We start from the raw sequence: 22566 nt of genomic DNA on the forward strand, positions 1-22566 counted from the left end.
TCCCTGTTCATAGTAGAGAGAACAGAGCAGGACCCAGGCCAAAGAACCCAGGCTCCAAAGCCATCTGGGCCGGCGCCCACAGAGCAGAAGAAGAGCTGGGGGTCACAGTGTGCTGCAAAAGCGCTAGCCATCCTCCCAGGGGGCGGGTCAAGCTTGAGGTCCCACAGTCCCTCCCAAAGAGGGAGAAGGGGCGTCCATGGTGCCGGGGAGAGGACTGCATGGCCCGCAGGCTTGGGGTGCGGTCTTGTCTCTGCAGCCTGTGAGACGAGCTGTGTGAGATCTCCCTCCGTTCAGAAGCCATTTTCTCAGGTGAACAAAGGGATAGTGAGAATCAGATGACAAGGAGGACCAGGCACCACAGTCCCACTCACGGGCAGAGCAGACCTCACGGGAGGAGCCGTTCACACGAGATGCTCCTGTTGGAGTCGTTCTGCAATCATGAAATCCTAACCCAGGGCCAACAGTCTTTGACACATGACCCAGAACCAAGAACGTGGCAAGAAAATGGGGCTAGAGAACACAGTGTGCTGACGATGTAGAGGGCTAGAGCAAGGTCACATCCACAAACAAAGCCACCTGTGAGCCTGGGAGGTCCCAGGTTCTGCAACAGCCTGAGCCACTGAAGACATTCCAAACTCTTCTTCACCCACACGGCCGGCTCCTGGACACCCGGAGGATGGGCCCAGGCTCAAGGCACGAACTGGCACATGACCCGGGAACACGGGCTCCGCCCCTTTCCAGCCCTGCCCTTTGGCGAGGATGTTTCACCAACCTGAGCCAGGTTTTCTCCTCTGCAAAATGAGAATAATGAAATCCATCTTGTAGGACGGTCACAAAGGTTAGGGAAATGTACATACACAGCTAGAAATGTCGAAGATCAAATAATGTGCACGAGGTTCCACAGCGGGTGGGGGAGAACCAGAACACAGGCCTCCCAGCTCTGCCCAGGGTCCGGCCGCAAGGACACCCGGCGCTCTGTGGTCTGACAATCCTTTCATTTTATTCGTCTGCTCAGACTGAAGTCATAAACGGGTGGTCTAAGAGACGGTTGGTCGTCACAGCATTTAAAATGTTTTATTGTGTTGCCAGCAGGTTTTTTTCTTTTTAAGGGAACTTTCACATAGGAACACAGAAGTCCACCTTCCCCCAAGAAATCACAACCTAGACAATGCAGAGACTGATTCCCACGTGGTGACACCCAGCAGGCCCCCAGAGGCCGCCGCCCACTCTGGGCAGGTCCCAGGCACGATTCTGCCACACCCCACGATCCACAACTGACACCGGGCCTGCTCCCCCCACCCCCTCCCCCGGTTCCCTTTTCCTTCCGGCCCCATGAGCATTTGGACACAGGGAAAGTAGCTTTTTGCAGAAAAAGGCCCTTGCTGCGGAAAAGGAGGGAGGCCTCGCAACACCAGAGCCGACAATGGCAAAGCATCCCTTGAAATGTGTACACAGTGATTAGCAGGCTGGAGACACGATGTATGACGAAGGATGAACAAGGAAATGTGCCGAGCTTGGCTGAACAGTGCCGTGGCCAGAGATGCACTCCGGCCGCGGGCCTGGGGAAGGAGCCGAGGCGCTAGAGGGGCCCGAGGGGACAGCTCAGAGACGCAGAAAGTGAGCCACGGAAATTTTCAGCTGAATTATCAGGAAACTCTCCCCGGAGTCGTGAACGTCTGGGCAGAGGGAGGAGTCAGTGTGGAGAGAGAGGGAAATGCCTTTCCTGTTTCTGACTGACAATCCTGGTGGACTCAGGCCATTCGGAGGGCACAGGGCAAGCAGCTGTCCTGCAGAGAAGCTCCGTGGACTGGAGGAAGTGGCCCCAGCAAGGGTCTAACGAGGCTTCAGGCTTTAGCACCCAAAGGAAGTGGCGAAGTTGGGGTTACCGGGGCCTGGCCTGACGCCAGGATCAAGAAGAGTTAACAAAACACGTCCATGGGATCCTGGTTTTGGAAGAGCAACCCACTGCCGGGGGAAGGGGGGGTGTTTTGATCAAGACTCTTTTCAGCTGCAACAAAAACCCAACTTAATCTGGTCCACGTGAAAAGAAAATAATGACTGACTTCCATAAGTGATCATTTCAGGCGTAGTGCTGCTTCAGGCATGGCTGGATCTAGGGGCTCAGTGGGCGCCATCAGGACCTGGGTCTCTCTCCATCTTTAAGCTCTGCTTTCATCTCTGGTGGCTTTCTTGTCAGGCAGACTCTCTCCTGGGTTAGTGAGTTAGGGACCACCAGCTCTGGGCTCAGTGCTTATTGAAACAATGTTGGATCACATGCCCCTCCCCAAAGTAACTGGTCAGACTGCTCTGGGCAGGGCGGGTGATGCCAAGACTGGCTATCCGGCACCCTGAACCGGTCACGGTACCAGGATTGGGGTGAAGTCGGCCTCTCAATCCGGATGACTGCCCCTGGTGGAGGGATTCTCCATAGGACAATTCATTTCCTTTTCCAGAAGTGGGAGGGATGGACCTGAGAAGGCAGAAGCACACAGTAGGGCAGCAGGGCACAGAAGGCAGGGGAGAGGATCCACAGCAACGAGGCAGCCTCTAGGGGTCCAGCCAAGCAAAGCCACCACGGGGGCTCCTCGGGCACCCTGGAATTTGGGAAGGCCGCAGGTCTCACAGTGCACCCCAGGATCCCAAGTACTCCCACCAGCCTCCGAGGCTGGGACAGTGAACAGTCTGGTCACTTGGTGAGGCTGCCTCGGGTTCTGAGTGAACTCGCAGCTTGGTGAAGTCAATGCCCGCAGCCTAGAAAGGCCTGGGGAAGCTGAGGTGTAGGGATTCTACACCCGGAAGGGCAAAGTGCACATCCCAAGGCACCCCAGTGCCTCTCAACCCTTCCCAGGTAGCTGTCAGCCTTGGCCTCGGGAAGGATGAATCCCTTCTTGCCAATGACCGGCTTAGGGATGGGCCTGTGGTTTCAGCCAATGAGAGGGGAGGGAAGCCAGACCGGAAATGAGGCCTGCCCTTCTGGAAAAGCATGTCCCTGCTGACCACTTCCCCACCCAAAAAAAATCCCATTCGAAGAAACAGTGCCTCTCCCACCTTTGGCCTTCTCCGTGTCTGGAGGGCGTGCCCGGACTGGAGGGGGGCAGACTGGGCGGAGCCGCCGCGCTGAGGGTGGCCCGCAGAGTTGTGGGTCCGTTGGTGATACTGCACAGTGGCTGAATCGGCCCACCAGATTCCTCGGGGAATCTGTCCCGTGACCGCGTCCTTGCCTTCGAAGCCGGCTGAGCTGGGGCTCTGTTCGCTCCAGCGGAAGGCAGCCTACAGGATCCAGGACTGATGGCAACTTGACTCAGCGGGAAGGGACACGTGAGGCCCAGGAGGGATGGGGACCCGAGGCCCCTGCTCACAGGCACCCTGGCCACTGTCACCGGCTCCAGTCACCGGGGGTGTGTCTTACCAAGGAAGCCTGGCACTGCTCAGGGGAAGGATCTGCCTTTTCTATCCCTTCAGGGTCCCAAAGGGAAATTTTTTCCTAAGTCGCTTCCTTGCTCTCGTTTAAATCAGCCTCCCTCCGAAGGGCCAGGGACACTCCTTTTGTACGTGAGCTCTCACCTCGCTGTCCATCAATAGGAGCAATTAAATTCTTTCAGCGGAGCCACTGGACGGCCGAGCGAGGCAGTCACAGGAACGCTAGCAACACGCGGGAAGGCGCGGCAGCTGCTTTGTACGTTCCGCTCAAAGGGAAAAACGGAGACAATACTGTAGATACAGCAGGATCCCGATTTCATAGACATACACTTAACACGCGCCCGTAGAGAGAGAGAGACTGGCAGGAAACCCACCAATGTCTCGCCCTGGGTAGTGGAATTGGGGTAATATTTGTTTTCAACTTTATGTTTCTATGTAGTTTTCAAATTTTCTGCAGTGAGCATTTATTATGATCATAACCCCCAAACTAGTGGATCATTAAAAGTACTTAGCAGCACTCGGAGAAAGCACCAGAAGGGGAGCAAAGTCTTCTGTTCTCTTCCCAAGGTCTGGGGCTTTGAGCAACCCCGGGCCAGTGTGGGCCAGCCGCCAGGGAGCTGCTGGGGAGGGCGAGGCCTGCCCTGCTGCATACAAAGGGGGTGAGTAAGAAGCTGGCATTCCTGGGCCCAGGAGCCTCTGTCAGATCCACCTCCCATCACAACCCGGAGAATTTCCTCCCTGGAACCAAGACACAGCCGAGCCCCCAGCCCCAGAAATGAGCCGACCGGCAGAGCTGACCTTGCACAGGCCGACTCCCGGGAGCCTCTCACACTCGGGGAGTTCGGCACGTGGGAGGTTAATTCTCTTATCAAAACTGTACAAAATCCTAATTTTGCAGAGTGGCAATTTGGGGGAAAAAAAAAAAACCCCAGCAATGGGAAAATGTTGGTTATGCAGCACTAGACATTCAGTTCTCAGGGGATCAATTATAAAAACACTCATTCAGCTATTTCTATTCAAATGAACACCTGAAGAGGAGGCCTCAATGGTTTTAAAAGTGTGTGGATATTACTGGATAAATGTTAGTCCAATAAAAGAGATCATCATCCGCTATTTGTGTACATTTAAGTTGACACTAAAAAGATCTTTGTGGAAGATCGCTGTGGCTGCTGCTTTTCCCTGCACGCATCTTTTTATCTCCCAGTCCCTTAACGCTTTAGGGACTGAAGGAAACAGACCGAATGCGGCCGCGGCCGGTCATGGCTTTCCTCGTTTCCTTCTTCTCTCGCTCCTCCTCCCCCCACCCCGAGATTAAAGGGACCCGGTGCTGGGAAGGCCACACCTGACGTGGGCGGCCCAGGAGCCTCACCCGGATGCATAGGTAATGTCCTGTTTGGAGGCTCAGTCACGAACTGGAATAAGAATGCACGAGTCTGTGTTTGAAAGCAGAGACTGGCATTTGCCCTGCGGTCACCGTACGTGGACCGTCCTTATTCAAAAATGTATCTGTCTCCGTGTCTGAAGGCCTGGAAATATTCCGTGTCCTCACTCCTCACCAACACTCACACACGCGCACCCTTCTTTCTACGCCTCTCCGCCGTCTTTAAAACAAATCAAGAGCGGGGAGCGGGGAGCCCGGCGGCCCCTTCAGCTGCAGCCGCTGGACGGGGTGGGGTGCCCCAGCTCCCAGAGGGAGACCCCCCCAAAACCTGGTTCCAGGAAGTGTCTGTGTGTCCAGGATGTTAAGAGGAGCACACTCAGTGGGGGAGGGCACGTTGGGGCTCAAGCAGACCCCGAAGCCAGGTGGGCAGGCTTCACTGGGCACCTGCAGGAACCTGCCCCCGGGGCGGGGCGCGTTGCCCTGGGACCCCCCGCGGGCTGGCATCCTCTGGCAGCGCAACACACAGAAGGTGCTTTCCGGGGTGAGTGTCCTGGAAAACAACAGCCACCTGGACATTTCTCAAAAACGGACTTTTCAGAGAAGGGACCTTTCACAGCCAGAAGCTGCCGGCGGTGCGGGAGGGGGACGGGCGCCCATCCCAGGTACCAGGGGCGGGGCGGGGAGGACCCCTCTTCCGTCGCGTGTCTCCTCCCTTGGCGGCTGCTCAGTAAAGGGCAACGCACCTGGTCTCTGCAGCTCAGGGTCCCTGCCCAGCCCGGGCCGCAGGTCCCCGAGGCCTCCAGGCGCCCAACCGTGTGGACGCGGCTGCGTGCCGCCCCCGCCCCGAGCGGCCTCCCGGCCCGCTTCCGCCCCTCTTGCCCCGAGGTCGGCGAGGTCAGCAAGGCCGAGGTGGGCCCCACGAGCCCCGCGGGGTGGGGGCGCCTCCCCCGGTCCTGCGCACATGCGCTGCAGCCTGGGGGTGGGGGGCCTCCACTTCCCCCGGTCTGCCGCTCAAGGGGCAGCGAGAGGAGGGGGCGCCCCTGGCCGAGCCGCTGGTGGCGGAGCCCGCCGGCGGGAGCGATCAGGTTCCTTTGTGGCCGCCCTAGGGCCGGAGAGCCGAGCCCCCATTGCAGGGCTAACAGTGACACCTGCAGTTTAACGCGCCGCATGTCACACTGGTGGACCGGCCACCACTCCACCAGCCCCGGGGCCAAACAGGCCCGGCTGGCCCCGGGTCCCCAAGGAATGCAGGTGAAGGACTCCGTTCTCTGGGCTGCTGAAGGAGCCAGGGAGGCTGGACATCCACCTGCTGCCCCCGGTTCCTGGCAGGGTGCCCCCGGAACCCACAATGGTGCTTCTGCTGTGTCCAGGACCAGAACCGCCAGCTAGCAGCCCTCTGCCACCCCCCAGGGCGGCCAAGGCCCGAGTACTTGCTGGGCAGAGCAGCTGCCAGACCCTGAAGCACCCCCCGGAGCAGTAGCAGCCAAATACCCATTTCGCAGGTAAGGAGACTGAGGACCGCAGGGGGAAAGGGCCTGGTCAAGGTCACCCAGAGGAATGGAGCGGTGCTCAGGACCTCCGAGAGCCCCTCAGCTTTGGACCAGGCCACCTGCCCTGCCAGCGTGGCCTCCACGGGCAAATGCACATGCTCTGTCAGAGGTCACCTCTGCCACCGTCCACTGTCCGCTCTCCACGACCACAGGCACGTGTGCACGCGGGAGGCGGCAGGTCCCAGTCCAGTGAATTGCTTCTCGGCACCCAGCGCCGGCTCCTGGAGCCCCGGCTCCACTTCCTCCCTGAGGCTCCCTCGCAAAAGTCTGCGCCAGGACTCGGGGAGCTGGGAATGAAAATGAAGCGTCGCAAAGATTTCTTTATAACTTTTCTCAATATTCTGCTGATTGCTAGCTCAGTAGCAGATGTGGTATGCTTAATGATGCATAGACAAGAAGCGGCCCCTAATCCCTAAATGAACTTCTTATCTCTAAATATATACAGGGGGGCTATATAAACTCCACGAGCCCCTCTGCTCTTCCAGCTCTCCGAGCGGAGGAGTGGAGACCGTGGCCGCCTCGGAGACCTGGCCGGGGCTGGTTCAGGGGCGGGTTTGGGGCAGGGGGGCAGCGCCCACCGCCTCCCGCCTCTTGCCTCTCGCTAACCAGCGACTTGCCGGTCCTTCCCCCCGGGATCGGAGGGCTTTCCTGGGATCGAGCTTCCAGCCAAACCAGTCCCACCCCGCACCGCCCAGCCTCTCCATCCAGCCCTTTCCCCATTAAAGGTGCCCGGGGGGTCCCCGAGGGCGGGCGTTCCTTCCTCCGCTCAGCCTCTGCGGAAGACACACCTGGGGCCGGAGCCAGCAAGGTTTTAAAACTGAATTTTTTTTTTTTTTAAGATTTTATTTATTTAGGGCGCCTGGGTGGTTCGGTGGGTTAAAGCCTCTGCCTTCGGCTCAGGTCATGATCCCAGGGTCCTGGGATCAAGCCCCGCATTGGACTCTCTGCTCAGCGGGGAGCCTGCTTCCCCCTCTCTCCGTCTGCCTCTCTGTCTACTTGTGATCTGTCTGTCAAACAAATAAAATCTTTTTTGTTGTTGTTAAGATTTTATTTATTTGACAGAGATCAGAAGTAGGCAGAGAGGCAGGCGGAGAGAGAGGGAAGCAGGCTTTCTGCTGAGCAGAGAGCCTGATGCGGGGCTTGATCCCAGGACCCTGAGATCATGACCTGAGCCGAAGGCAGAGGCTTAACCCACCGAGCCACCCAGGCGCCCCCTAAAACTGAACTCTCAATCAAGGGAGTTACCAGAGCATTGGCCCTGAGTCTTCTTCACGTGTGCAGGTCCTAGGCCAGGGCCAGGGAGGGCTCAGGGGCCGGAGGGGGCCGACGGGGCTCCAAGTGCAGGTGTATGCTACAGGCAGACTACTGAGCCGCAGCAACACGGAGGGGCCCGCACGAATGCCAGGGAGAGGGTGGACGCAAGCCAGTGCGGAGACTGGGAGGCACAATGAGGCCTGGCCTGTCTGGAGCTGGCTGGTAAGTCCAGACGACCCCTAAGACAGGGGTTATGGGAACCCCCGGGGCAGACCAGGAAAGGCCTCCAACTCCAGAAAGGAGCTTGATCTGGGTCCTGCAGGAGGTGAAGGGCACCCTCGGGCCTGTTCCCGCAGGTTACTGCTGCCACACCAGGGCTCCTGCTGCCGGGCGGGGTGGGCCGGCGGGAGCTCCGGTTCCGCTTCCAGACTCGAGTCCTGGAGATCCCAAGAGGCCTGGTCAGAGCCAGGCCAGTTCACTTCCTTTTTTTTTTTAAGATTTTATTTATTTGACAGACAGAGATCACAAGTAGGCAGAGAGGCAGGCAGAGAGAGAGAGAGAGGAGGAAGCAGGCTCCCTGCTGAGCAGAGAGCCCGATGCGGGACTCGATCCCAGGACCCTGAGATCATGACCTGAGCCGAAGGCAGCGGCTTAACCCACTGAGCCACCCAGGCGCCCAGGCCAGTTGACTTCAAATCGCTGTTCTGCCCAGACAGCCTGCTCTCGAGGGAAACCCAAACCAGCACAGAGGGACAGTGGAAAAGAACTTGTGCATATACAATGTGGCCCACTCAGATCACTTTTCCATTAGCTGCGTGGAGGAGCCGTGGCCAGGCTGGGGAATCTGAATGTCACCTTACACAGCACACAGCTGGCTCAGACTGCCGTCAGAGCTCGTAGGCGAACAGGGCAGGATCTGTTTTCATCAGGACTCCCCCTGAAGAGCCAGGAGGGGCCGGCTCCTTCTCTAGTTCCAGAGTCAGCGAATAAAGGGAGGTGGAGGGCAGGGGGGCAGGGAACAAGAGCCAGGCAGGAGAGAAGCCACTGGGGCAGGTCGGGAGGAGAAGCCAAGTCTTCATCAAATCAGTTTTTGGAGGAAAAACACTGTGGATCCAAGAGGAGATTAGAACCCAAAGGAGCTTGGAGCTCGAAGCTCCCCCGATCCCCCAAGGCAAACAGCCTCATTTTCTTGATGGATAAAGTGAGGCCCAGAGCGGAAAAACAATTTTGGGAGAGACACACAGGCCAGTTTTACTTTGGAGCAGGGGCAGGGTTCCCATGCAAATACATGTGTACGTACTCTAACTTTTATTCATAGAGCTGAAGAAAGATCCAGGAAGTCCCGAGAAGGTCACTCGTATCAAGGCGGTACTTTTTCTGCCGTGCGCTGTGCTGAGGAAAAACAAAGTCTAAAGTGCGGTCCTTGCCTCGGGATGCGTACGTGCCCTGTTCGGGAAGGAAAGAACGCTCCTGTTCACCGCGGCGGCAAAGCGAACTGGAAGAACCTAAAATAGGGATGCGTGGTGCGTTCTCGGAGGAAGTCCCGTGAGCTCGGACCCGCCAGGTCTGCGCGATCCCCGAGCCCCGGGGCCTGCAGCATCTCGGGGCCTGGGGTGGAGCGCCGCCAGCCGCCTCACAGCTCCCCCCATATCCACCTTCCTTCCGCCCCACTCTGAGCCCCGCTCTGGCTCCCCTCTCCAATTCCCCTTCGCTGGGGTTTCTGGGAGACATGTGCACAAGCTCTCGGGGCTGCAGAGAAAAGACAAAACTCCCGGGGTTCAAAGTGCCCTGTCTCTTAAAGAGGTAACTGAAACCCAAAGCAGCTCCCTTCTGCCCACCCAAGATTAGCAAATTGATCAGCAAAGCAGCCGTGTGTGCCGGATACATGCAGCCTACCAGCTAGACCCATCTTATCAGAACGAGTCTCCTCACCTGTAAGTTGCAGGTAACAAGGCCTACTTCGCTGGCTTCCCGAGAGGACTGCAGGTGTCCGGTGTGGACGACGTTAGCTGAAGTTCAAGGCCTCTGGGATAATCCGGTGACCATTAGCCATGATTGCCACCTGGGAGCCACGGAGAGCTTGGCGATGCCCCCGAAGAGGACAGGGCAGCTTGGTGCACGGGCCCTGCGACGTTCCTGCCCGGAGTTGAGAAGCCTTTTCTGCTCGAGCCTCCGGACTCGGGGCTGATCAGTGGGGTAGCGTATATGCACATCGGCCCAGGTGCAGTCTCCGCCTGTAGCCGAGGCGGTCTGCGCTCCCTCCGGAGTCCGCACCCTCTCCGGCCGACTCCTCTTGGACGATCGCAGAAGCTCCTCTATGGTCAGCCTGCGCCCCTCGGAGGACGAACTGCTGAGGCCCAACGTGAGTCCGGCACTGCCCTCCCGAGCCCTCTCGCATCTAAAGAAATGGGCACCCGGCTAGTGACAGCGCAATCGTGTTTCTAAAACGGAATCACAGGCCAAGAGAGGGCTGTTGTTTTCCATCACGTAAATTACAGCTGAATTCCCCGGCCGGCGCCGGTCGGCCCTGGGCCACGTCTGCTCCTGCCACGTCTGCTCCTGCCTGCTCGCCCACCTCCTGGGCCCCTGTCGTTGTCTTCCACAAAAGCTGCCGTAGCCGGGGAGGTGGCGAGCTGGACGACTTCGGGCAGCCAGCAGCTAGTCCTGATGCAAGGAAAGGGTTTTGACAGTGATCCCTGAGATCTAGGAGGACCCGCTGGTTCCCACCCACATCCGCATTAGCTGGGCTCCCTGTCATGGCCCGTTACTAAACGACAATGAGAATTGTCACGTCAAGTCTCTTGCCAGTCAGGTGGGAGACACCACGGGCAAATCCAGCTCCTGCCTCGAGGCCCCCCATGGCCTTCGGGGTCCTCTCCTCAGGGTCTGTCTGCTCAGGACTGGTCAGGGGGTTTGAATTCTGATCTCACTTCTTCCTCGCTGGTGCCCCTGAACAAGACACCGCATCTCCCCGAGCGCTTAGGTCGCAGGCAGCGACACTACTCCTGTCTCCCATGGGGCTGTTTTGAGAGCCGAATGAGAGAGCCGCAGGAAGTACCCCCTGCCCGGCTGCGTCACCTAAAGGCTCCCTTCCCAGCGACGGGCTCCTTCATCTGAAAGGTGCCGGACAAGTACTGAACGGCTCTGGGCCTCAGTTTCGTGGTCCACCAAATGGGCACTATGTTTTCTGCTCCCAGGATGGTGGGTAAGGCGCTCAGCAGCAGCCGGTATGTCAAGTCTTTGGAAACGTGAGCTGCTCTGCCCCCAGTACCTCCACAGCAACTCAGGGCAGGAGCTGATCAGTCCTTCGTCCCTGAACTTGCACCAAAGCACCTATCACACTTCACGGGCTGTGGCTATAGACATGGATCAAGACATGACCCCAGCTTTGAAGAGCTCGTTTCCAGGTGGGGCAGGAAAGCAGTACAGCAGGTGCTGAGACACATTCAGCCGGAGGCACTGGGGTAGGGCGCCTACCGCAGCCTGAATGAACTTCATGGAGAAGATGCCGTCTCAGCCCAGCTGGGCACAGAAAGGATGGGCAGAGGCACCTGGTGGTTCAGTGTGTTAAAGCCTCTGCCTTCGGCTCAGGTCATGATCCCAGGATTCTGGGATCGAGCCCCGCATCGGGCTCCCTGTCACAGCCAGGACTCTCGCCCGGCCCTTGGGCGGGCTCGGGGGCAAGCGGCCAGCCTGCTGCACGTCATCCCTGCCGCAGAGGGGCGGCTCCAGGGCTCCAGAGAGAAGACATGCTGCCCTCCCTGCAGAAGTGGAAACAGAGCAGAACCAGCCTGCAGGGAGCCTCGGGTGGTGTGTGAGCAAGTGGGCAGCTGTGGGCCTCATCGGGTATATGGGGCCAGGCTGCTACTTTGGGGCCCTGGTGGCTTGGGTTTGGGACGTTTAGGCGGCGGGGGAGGAGGCACATACCTGGGGAAGCAGGGACCGGGAGGAGCAGGGTCTTGCCCCAGCCACGCTCCCAATGACTCCTTCTGGCAAAGGTGCCCACCGGGGCTTTGTCCTCACTTCTCCCTTTCCCGCCGCGTCCTGCCCCAGACTCCCACAGCACACACGCTCGAGCTCCTCACCTGCCTGAGACGTTCACTGCTCACTCCGTACCCTCCGCTTCAGCCTCCAGCGGGGGCTGTGATTAGAACCAGTGGACGGAAAGACAAGCAGCATCAAGAGGACGGCGGTGTCCCCAAATGCCCGCTAGGTTGTTTTTCCAGTGTCTTCTGCTCAGGTTACAGGTTGTTAAATGCCTTGGGACTGGGGGGCCCTTTGGTCAAACTGTAGCATCTCCTTCCAGTGGTGAGAGCAGGTGCCTCTCCCCTGACCCAGATTCGGGGGTACCCAGAGGAATCCAGGCTTGACCTCGCTGACTACAGGGCAGATGGGGGCGGGGTACAGGGACTGGAGGTCAGTGAGCCGCAAGCAGGCTGTGGGCCGGCAGCTGGGAGGTGGTGCGGGCAAGAGAGGGTGCCTGCGTTTATCTATGAACATAGGAAGAGCTGTTTCAGCCTTAATTAAATAAGGAGTCGGACATACTCAGCCTAGCAGAGCTGAGCCCCCACAATGAAGCATGTCAAGCACTAGGTGGTTTTCTGGGGGAGGACTCTGCAGAGAGGCAGGCCCGCACTCGAACAGGTCCCATCACGGTCCCCACACGTATGTCGGAATGGAAAGGGCACACGGCTCGCAGCCTCTGCCGGCTTCAGTGACAAAACGACTCTTTCCCACTCGCAGGCCAGATGAACTCGTGTTTCAGGGACCTGGGGCCACCGCAGACGGGGTTAGGGGGGGTGCTGCGGCCCAGTGCTGGGGCCACAGCCCAGGCAAGGAGGGGAGCAGCCTTGGAGCGTCTGACCACATGCGTGGAGGCTCCGCACTGGGCCCTAAGTGCCAGCGCGCCGAACGGACTGCGGAATCGGATCTGTAATGCCCACCCTCGTGGGGCTGTGGAAGGACCCACGCGGTGGGGTCCACACAGCACGTAGCGCAAGCCTGGCACTCCAGAGATCAGTGTTACTGCCCGTTACAGGGCTGGGTGTTTGTCTCCAGAGACCCCGATCCGGGAAAACCCGGGAGTACTGAACGCTCCAGGAGCTGAGCCAGGAGCAAGCTAAAGGGCTTGAAACTGGATCTGGGAGGAAATGAGGAGCCCCAGGGAGGGCACGGCAGTGACAGAGCCCCAGGTGTCCCAGCAAGGCTGGTGCCCTTGGCCAGCCATGGTCCCTAAGCACGACACAGGCACGTGGCAAACAGTTCGGAGGCAGGATCAGGTACCAGCCTGAGCGGGACTGAAAGCCCCTCCCCACCACCTGCTAATGCATTTGTGCTCCTTTTTCTCCCCCTCTTAGGTCACAGCCTTGCTGAGAGTGTGGGCCATGTCTTGGGTCATACTGAACTGTTTCGTGACCCTCAAGACCCACCAGGGTAGAGCTACAGACCTCCGCCGAGGACGCTCGGCCCGCTGTGCTCATGCTGCTCCCGGCCGCCGTGCCGTTCCGCCCGAGCCCGGGCCCTGCGCTCCGCCATCGCCACCAGCTTCCCGCTCACACACACCTCCTTTCCTCTGTGCTCCCCAAGGCCACAGGAGCTTCCTCGGCATTTCTCAGTCTCTGCTGTCACACTGTGACACGCCGGGGCCTTGGCATCTCTCTACCCGGCCCACCCTCCTTCCCCGAGCTCCCCAAACTCTGGCACCTTCCCATTCCGCTGTGGTCACCGAGCTCCCTGCTACTTGGGAGACCCGCTGCCCCTTCACTCCGCAGCCGGGCTGACCGATGCCACCGTTCTTCTGACACTCCTGTCCCCTCGGAAGCACCGCGGTATCGCCCTCTGGAGCCTTGCACTGACGCGCACCTCATCTGCCTGCCACCCCACTCCCTGGGAAGTGCAGGCTGTCACGGGACAGGGGCTCACGTCCCTTTCTTTTGCCGCAGGACTCAGGTCAGGGCCTCCACAGAACCCCCGAACCAAAGAGGGCCAGGGCTTTGGAACCAGACGGGTGCCACCTACTTCTGACCGCTCCACAGCTCACAAGGGCCGTCAAAGCGGTGAAGTGTGAGGTCACTGGACATCCAGTGAGTCCCAGCAGAGTCCCTGCTGGCCAGAGTCCCTCCTGTAGCAGCACCCCGGGCGCAGGGAGCAGTGACCGTTCGCCCGATGAATGAGTCCTCCAGGAGGCAGAACCGCATCCACGAGATGGACTTGTTACCCAGCGAAGACACGGCGGGGTGGGGGTGGTGCTGTGAGGGAAGAGCTGGCTACGTAAAGACTTTCTGAACTTACTTGCTTTTGCCAACCGTGTGATGGGGATGTAATCATCGCAGCAGGAAGCCCAGCGCCATGGGGAGCGGCGGGAACCCAGTCTTCCCCCGAGGAATTCCAGAGCCCTGACCGCTGCACAGTCTTGCCCCCTCTCCTCTAACCCCTGGGTCCACCATGTTTCCAAAGTCCTTAAGGCCACACTCCAAAGGGTGGATTCTCGGATGCCCGGGGACCTGGTCCTGCACTCTTTACTCCGCCTGTTCAACAGGCGCGACTGTGTGTAGGAAGATGCTGAGCACGTTAAACTGTTTATCTAGCATGAGCTCGACTCCGTTAAAACAAAACAAAGTCTCTAAAAGAAGGAAAATACATAACAGATTTAAAAAAACTGAGAGGTAGGGTTGTGGATGATTTTTACTCTCTTCTTTACATTTCTTTTGGTTTTTTTGAGCATTGCAGGCATTCTTATTATGATCAGAAAAAAAAAACATTAACAATATCTAGATAGCATCAAATTTGCCTAAAACTCAATTCACCCGATAATGAATTTGCGACATGACATGTTCACCCATAATCCGCTCTGTGGACAGGGTTTACCACAGTCGTGGCATTTTATATACAACAACGGACAAAAATTCATTTTAAGATAATGATTTCTATTTTTACTTTAAAAAAAAAAAAACACATTAACTACTGTTTTTACCTAATCCCTTTAAGGGTACTTCTTCCTTAATTTTGTGTTTTCAGTAAGATTTTTTTTCCCTCAAATACCTTCAGATTAGGTCAGTATTTCCAGCACCTCCTGGGAAACCTACAGACTATCAGTGTTAATACTCCCATTTGCGGGACGCCTGGGTGGCTCAGTTGGTTGGGTAGCTGCCTTCGGCTCAGGTCGTGACCCCACCATCCTGGGATCGAGTCCTGCACCGGGCTCCTTGCTCGGCGAGGAGCCTGCTTCTCCTTCTGCCTCTGCCTGCTATTCTGTCTGCCTGTGCTCGCTCTCTCCCCCTCTCTCTCTCTGATAAATAAATAAAATCTTTAAAAAAAAAAAAATACTCCCATTTGCTCTCCTGAGGAGTTTTAATGTTTTCATCTTTTGTTCTAGGTACTCTTATCTTCATTGGTTTCAAAAGAAAAATACTGAGGTGGCTCAGTGGGTTGAAGCCTTTGCCTTCAGCTCAGGTTATGATCCCAGGGTCCTGGGATCAAGCCCTACATCGGGCTCTCTGCCCAGCAGGGAGCCTGCTTCCTCCTCTCTCTCTCTACCTGCCTCTCTGCCTACTTGTGATCTCTGTCAAATAAATAAATAGAAATCCTTAAAAAAAAAATATTGATACAAAAGCATCCTAGCTGATATGAAAAATTAATATATTTTACAAATCTAAATTTTAGGGCAAACCAATGATCAGATGAAATGTTGGTATGAACCAGCCAAAGCCTGAACCTTCCCCTACTCATTCAGACACAGAGACCCTCACAGGTCTCCGCTGCTCCTCCCCTGCGCAGGGCCAGCCTCCAGTGCATTCAAACGGCAGAAGGGACTTTGAGCTGTCCTCAAACTAGAAGCTACACAAAAAAGAGTGAGTAACTCTGTCTTTCCAGTGCGGATTTCCAAAGAGAAATACTGAAAAGCAACTGAGCAGAATAGGAAAACACAAGGTGATGTTTTAGGGTTATGTTTTGGAAGCAGGTTCAAATTCCCATTTACTGTGTTGCCATCGGCAAGGTGTGCCGCAAACCAATCCTGGTTTCCTCATCTGTGAATGGGGACGGCACGTACCGTGTCGGGACCAACCTCACAGACTGCCGCAGCAATGAGACCGATGACGGCCTGACACCCGCCACGGTGAGGAAGTCTCGCCCCCTCCTTTTGGGGCTGGAGCCCCCAGCAGAAGCAGACAGGCCCACTCACTGCGCACTACATCGTCCTGGCACCAGAGCACAGAAGGTTTTCTCATTTAGAGGTCACAGCAATCTGAACATTTAAAAGGGCTTTGCCGGACTCATTTTTTTTCCCCCTTATTCTGGTCGTGCCCAAATTTCGTAATGAGCAGACAGTTTGGGAATCAGGAGGGATGGTTTGCAGACACTCCTTCACAGTCTGCAACTGGCCTGTCTGCCCTTTCACAAATTCAAATTATGTTTAACCTATCACTTAGAAGAGAAAAATCTAGGATTCTCTTTACACATTGCTTACTTGCTCATCTACATAAAATTCCAATAAGAAACAAAGACATAAATAATCCTAGACTTTGTATGGAACCACAAAAGACCCCGAATAGCCAAAGCAATCTTGAAAACGAAGAACAAAAACTGGAGGCATCACAATCCCAGATTTCAAGTTATGCTACAAAGCTGCAGTGATCAAAACAGTCTGGTACTGGCATGAAAACAGACACATACATCAAAGGAACAGGACAGAAACCCCAGAAATAAACCCATGATTATATATGGCCAATTACTGTGCAACAAAGCAGGAAATCATATGCAGTGGGAAAATGTCTCTTCCACAAGCGGTGCTGGGAATACTGGACAGCTCCATGCAGAAGAACGCAGCTGGACCACTTTCTCACACCACACACAAAAATAAACTCAGAATGGATTAAGGACCCAAGTGTGAGACCTGAAATCATAAAAATCTAGAAGAGAGCACAAGCAGTAATTTCTCTGATATTAGCCATAGCAACATTTTTCTAGAGGTTTCCTGAAGGGAAACAAAAGCAAAAATTAAACTATTGGAACTACATCAAAATAAAAAGCTTCTGCACACAAAGGAAACACTCAATAAAACTAAAAGACAACTTACTGAATGGGAGAAGATATTTGTAAATGACATATCTGACAGAGTTAGTTTCCAAAATATATAAAAAATGGACACAACTCAACACCCAAAAAACAAATAATCCAAGATGTTTTTCCAAAGCAGACATCCAGATGGCCAACAGCCACATGGAAAGATGCCCAACGCCACTCATCATCAGGGAAATGTAAATCAAAACCACAGTGAGAGATAACCTCATACCTGCCAGAACGGCTAAAATCAAAACCACAAGAAATAACAAGTGTTGGAGAGGATGCGGAGGAAGAGGAACGCTCGCGCACTGCGGGTGGGAATGCGAGCTGGTGCGGCCACTGTGGAAGACAATACAGACTTTCCTCAAAATATTAAAAGTAGGATTATTATATGAGTCAGTATTTCCACTACTGGGTATTTACCCAAAGAATGCAAAAATGCTAACTCAGAAAGATATATGCAACCCCATGTTTATTGCAGCATTATTTACAATAGCCAAATTATGGGAGCAGCCCATTGATAGATGAATGGATAAAGAAGATGCAACACACACACACACACACACACACACACACACAATTACTCAGCCATGAAAAAAGAATGAAATCTTGCCATTTGCGACAACATGGACTCATAAAGCATAATGCTAAGTGAGGTAAGTCAGAGAAAGACAAATACCAATTGATCCCACTCATATGTGGAATTTAAGGAACAAAGGGAAAAAAGAGATAAACCAAAACAGGTTCTTTACTGTAGAGACCAAACTGATGGCTGCCAGAGGGGCGGCTGGTGGGGGGATGGGTAAAATAGGCGAAGAAGGTTAGGAGCACACTTACAATGTGCACCGAGTAATATATGCAAGTGCTCAATCACCATATTGTGCACCTGAAACTAACATAGCAGTGTATGTGAACTAGGCCAGAATGTTTTTTAAAAATTAGGAAGTTAGGGGCACCTGGGTGGCTCAGGCTGTTAAGTATCTGATTTCAGTTCAGGTCATGATCTCAGCATCCTGGCTTCGAGCCCACGCCAGGCTCCCTGCTCTGCGGGAAGTCTGCTTCTCCCTCTGCCTGCCACCCCAATCCCCTGCTTGTGCTCTCTCTCTGCTAAATAAATAAATAAAATCTTTTTAAAAAATTAAGAATGTTAAATAAATAAAATAAGAATAAAATATAAAACTGAAAAAAATACAAGTGGTTCCTGATTGGGAGCAGGAAATAAGGCAGAATTGGAGTAGTGATTCTCTGAGTGTGTGTGTGTATATATATATATATAGTTTTTTTTCTTATAGGTTTTTTTGTTTGTTTTTCTTTTCTTTTTTTGCTTTACTTGAAAGGCATATGAGGGGTTATTTTTGTTTTTTGGTATTTTTAAAGATTTTATTTATTTATTTGACAGACAGAGATCACAAGTAGGCAGAGAAGGAGGCAGAGAGAGAGAGAGAGGAGGAAGCAGGCTCTCTGCGGAGCAGACAGCCTGATGTGGGGCTTGATCCAAAGACACTGGGATCATGATCTTAGCCAAAGGCAGAGGCTTTAACCCACTGAGCCACCCAGGCGCCCCTCTGAGTATAGATTTTAATATAAATTTGTTGAGACTCAAAAATATTTTCTATGCACATAACAAAATTTTAAGAATACAAAACTAAAAGCTGAACCAATGATTTAAAAAATAAATAAATAAGTAAATCTTATTTATCTACATTTTTACTGAGAAATTCAGTGTTAAAAAACTTGCTCGTGATCACCAGGCCCTGGTGGACATAAAGATAGGATTTGTCTGTCGGCCACCAGGGCTTTTGCCTCTAATCACTGGACTAGCTTCACTTCTCAGTGCTCATTAAGCATGACACACACCGGGGGTGGCCTCAGAAGCATTAAGGCTCACGACTTGATGCAAAGTGGAGTACAGAATTGAACCTAAAGGCCAAGGTTTGGCAATATCCAACCTATTAACCAGAAAGAAATTACTTAGCAGAGTTTGGGCTTTTTCCCCCCCTCCCACTATTACCCAGGAATCTTCCATGGGGCAGGCGTTAAGCTACTTGTACCAACCACATGGATACAAAATTTGAAGAAATTGGTGACAGTAACTGGCTAAAATAATTATTTACAAACAAAATTCACCAAGGTGATCTGACACAAACTTTAAACTGGCAGTATCTATAAAACAACCTCTTTCCAGTGTTGGATTTCCTAAATCCTAGGTTGGACCAAAGCTCAAATCACCACAGACCATTTGGGCTAACACAACCAAGAACTAAAATTGTTAGTCAAAACTTTCAGGCTAATGAGCTTTCCAGGTGAAGGCTGAAATGCTCAGGCTGGGTCTGAATGCACCTCTGACTCAAAAATAAGCATTCCTTCCACTGCCACACAAAAAGTTGTCTGCTAAATGTTTCAAGTTAGCCCATGTGATAAAATGGCAGTCAGGATGGATGGCTTAATGGGCAATTTTGCTAAATACCATTTCTAGCATGTGCCAACCTGACACAGATCCAGTATCCTATGGAATTCTTACGCTAGAGATTAGGCATCCCTACCACAATGCCACCTTCCCCTTGAAGCGGCAGCTCAAGCCTTTCACTGAACAAAAAGCCTAGACCTCATCTCTTATTCTCCATAGGGCCCTAACCTTCCAGTTGGCTTGTGTCTGTTTACGCCTGAAACACCCAGATGGGATTCTCCTCCCCATCTCCCCATGGTAACCAATATGGCAGGATTCAAGTAAAACACCACACAAGTCAGAGCCCCTTAAATGCTTCTACTTCTGATCCGTCATTAATGCAAACTCCATTGCTTTAGATGCTACAATTTTGTGTGATGACCAAAAATTACACGAATTCCCTAATAATTCTAAATAAAGTTTTCATAATTTCTGTGACTTAGTAACCATCCATTACTAAGAAAAAGGTTAAAAAAATTAACTTTCATTGGAATATAAATTCCACGAAGCCCGCGACTAGACAAGTATAGACACAGACATGAAAATACTTGCTGAGTAAACAAGGGAGGAGATTATTTTCTCTAGGTTTCTGGCCTCACTTGACTGTACAACAGCTATTTCCCCCTTTATCCCAAATGCATTACCCTTTTTAAAAATGTCACTAAGAGTGACATTTGCTTCAGCAGCACATATACTAAAAAATGTCCCAAAGCTGTGCACGGCACCCGAGTATGACACAGCCATGGGAAAGGGGGGGATCTTGGCGTTGGTGAGGACATGGATGGGCCTAGAGGGTATTATGCTGAGAAATAAGTCCGAGAAGGACAAACACCCTATGATCTCATCCCTATGTGGAACCTAAAAAACAGATGAATACACAAAAAGCAGAAGCAGACCTATGCATGCAGAACGCAAACTAACGATTGCCAAAGTCAGAAAGACGAGCAAAATGGGTGAAAGGGAGAGGGGGATGCGGGCTTCCAGCTACGAAACAAGCTTCACGGGGATAAAAGGCGCAGCACAGGAACACAGTCAAGGAAGTAGGCAGCACTGCATGATGACAGATGGTGGTCACACTTGTGGTGACTGCCCAACTCACAGAGAAGTTGACTCACTATGCTGTCCATCTGAAACTAACGTAACATTGTGCTAACCATACTTTATAAGGTCTTTTTTTTTTTTTTTTTTTAATTTCTTAGCCTTGTCAGGTCCAGGCCATTTCAAACCTTTCTGGAATGGAGAACTTTCATGTGTTCCTATAGCCTATTTGCTTAACAACAGCCAAATCTAAAACTCTTCACTAAAAGCACTACACGGGCAAGAGGGACTCAAAGCTCCCCTTTCTGCTGCCCTCCCCAGCACCCAAGTCCACTTTGCTAAGGATTGGTTTACAGGCCCGTGACAGAACAAAACCAACTCTGCAAAACCAACCTGGGGAGTCAGTCCAATAAAAACTTCTTGGGAGGTCCAGAGGACTACCACCACCAACCTGGCCTCAGAAAATAGTTTGTGAAATGTGCTATACAATTCAAGGACACCAAGAAGGCTCACTATACCAACGATCCTACAAATGTTCTCTTTTATTTCCTCCTAAATCAAAGGTAAGTCAAGAACAATGTAGAATGGCAGAGGGAAAAAAAAAACTTTAAAGTCAAACAGACGTGGAGAAAAGTTACACGATCTTTGACAAATTACTTAAGCTTATTTAGCTACTGTAAATTACTGGCGTATATCCAAACTCTTTATTCCTATATCAGTGTATCCCCAGCTTAGCGACAGCTCATGCTTAACATCAACCTCAAGAACGTCTACTAGAAGAATCTGATATAACCCTAAGGACAAGTTGCCCCATTACTCCCAGAAGTACTACTCCACTTGGAAGACTTGTCCTGATTATGATATACTCAAAGGTAGGAGTTTGAACTAATTCCCCTCCAGTTTTCCAGCTGCTGGAGAATGCACGGGAAGGGTTGGATCACCACGATTCAAAGTTTATGGAACGAGTGATGTGCTAACGTCCTCTGGTCTGGTCTGGTCTGGCTTCACAGTCTTAATGCACTGGCCAAAAAACACCTGCCAGCACTTGATTTTACTTGAAGGGAAGAAAAACCACCAGTGAAAACTCAGCAATCTCTTTCAAAGGTTTCCTGTTAAAGAAGTAGAAACTGGTCAGAACTTGCCTCTAAAAGGAACAGTAAGACTACTGGGAATGGGATGCCTGGGTGGCTCAGTTGGTTGGACGACTGCCTTCGGCTCAGGTCATGATCCCGGAGTCCTGGGATCGAGTCCCACATCGGGCTCCCAGCTCCATGGGAAGTCTGCTTCTCCCTCTGACCTTCTCCTCGCTCATGCTCTCACTGCCTCTCTCTCAAATAAATAAATGAAATCTTTAAAAAAAAAAAAAAAAAAAAAGACTACTGGGAATGAAGGAATGGCAGCTCAATCTGCCATTTTAAGTATAGCCCAGCAATGGAAATGATGAAATCTGGACACCCCCCCCGCCACAATGGCAAAGGTTGAGGCTGTCATGGGTAATAATGAACTAGACGCTTCACTAGGTTCCATCTAACTTTGAGATCTTATGAACATATTTTTAAAGTTAAAAAAAAAAAAAACCCGTGAAATACACGTTTATGTTTGTGTATGGCGTGTATACATCCACCCAACAGTTTTGGCAGATGGAAAAAATGATACTTGCAAAATTACACAAGACTTTTCATTGTCAAGAAACTAAATTATCCACATCTGGGTCACTTTATAAAAAAAACCCACAATGACATAGTAGTGTCCTTAAAAGACAGCTGACCAATAACATAATTCTCAAATAACCTAGGACAGTTAAAAACATTTAGGCAAAATCTCTATCTTTAAAATCAGTGTTAGAGTGGCAAAATTCTAGGGGACCATCAAGGAGACCACACAGACAAAAGCTTAACTGAATGCCAGCAGCCTAAGCTTCTATCAGCGATAGGTTAAAAAAATATATACACAATTAGAGTAATTATGACTAAACAACCCATAAACCAATATTTACTTCAGCCAATGCTGCTTCTTGAGATTATCAGACTTAACTCAAGATTTTGAGGCTGCCATCTAGAAAAGCAGGCTTTCTATAAAAACTGTAGTCCTACTTTCTAAATAAAACTTAATTTTACCAAGCCAAATTAGGATGAATTATAAGTGTTTTTAAGAATCTGCAAGAATAATTACTGTACAGTTGGGAAGTGTGTGTCCCATTTGCAAATAATATGTCCTGAGCCCTCATTCCACGAACTTAAGCATAAAGACGGGTATGGGAAGCAAGTCTAAATTAAAGAGATGTAGGAGTCTAATAGTGCAGTAAAACCCCTTCTAATAGTCTTGGCACAGTGTCCAGGCACGGTCGGTTCTCTGCTGGGGGCGGCTTTCTTGGCTGTGAAGGCAGATCATGCCCTCTGTCACTCATGGGGAGC

The 22566-nt window shown here is 52.4% G+C and overlaps 1 long non-coding RNA gene across 1 annotated transcript; it reads right to left on the reverse strand.

Annotated features, from left to right (window-relative positions):
- Positions 1 to 8830: 8830 nt before the first annotated feature.
- LOC309866473 lies at positions 8831 to 10179 on the reverse strand. Its single transcript, XR_014312705.1, has 2 exons — positions 9538 to 10179; positions 8831 to 9051 (listed from the first exon to the last, which is right to left on the reverse strand). It is a non-coding gene; the product is annotated as an uncharacterized lncRNA (long non-coding RNA).
- Between the last annotated feature and the right edge of the window lie 12387 nt (positions 10180 to 22566).

Source organism: Mustela nivalis (genome assembly GCF_964662115.1).
Source record: "Mustela nivalis genome assembly, chromosome: 6".
NCBI lineage: Eukaryota > Metazoa > Chordata > Mammalia > Carnivora > Mustelidae > Mustela > Mustela nivalis.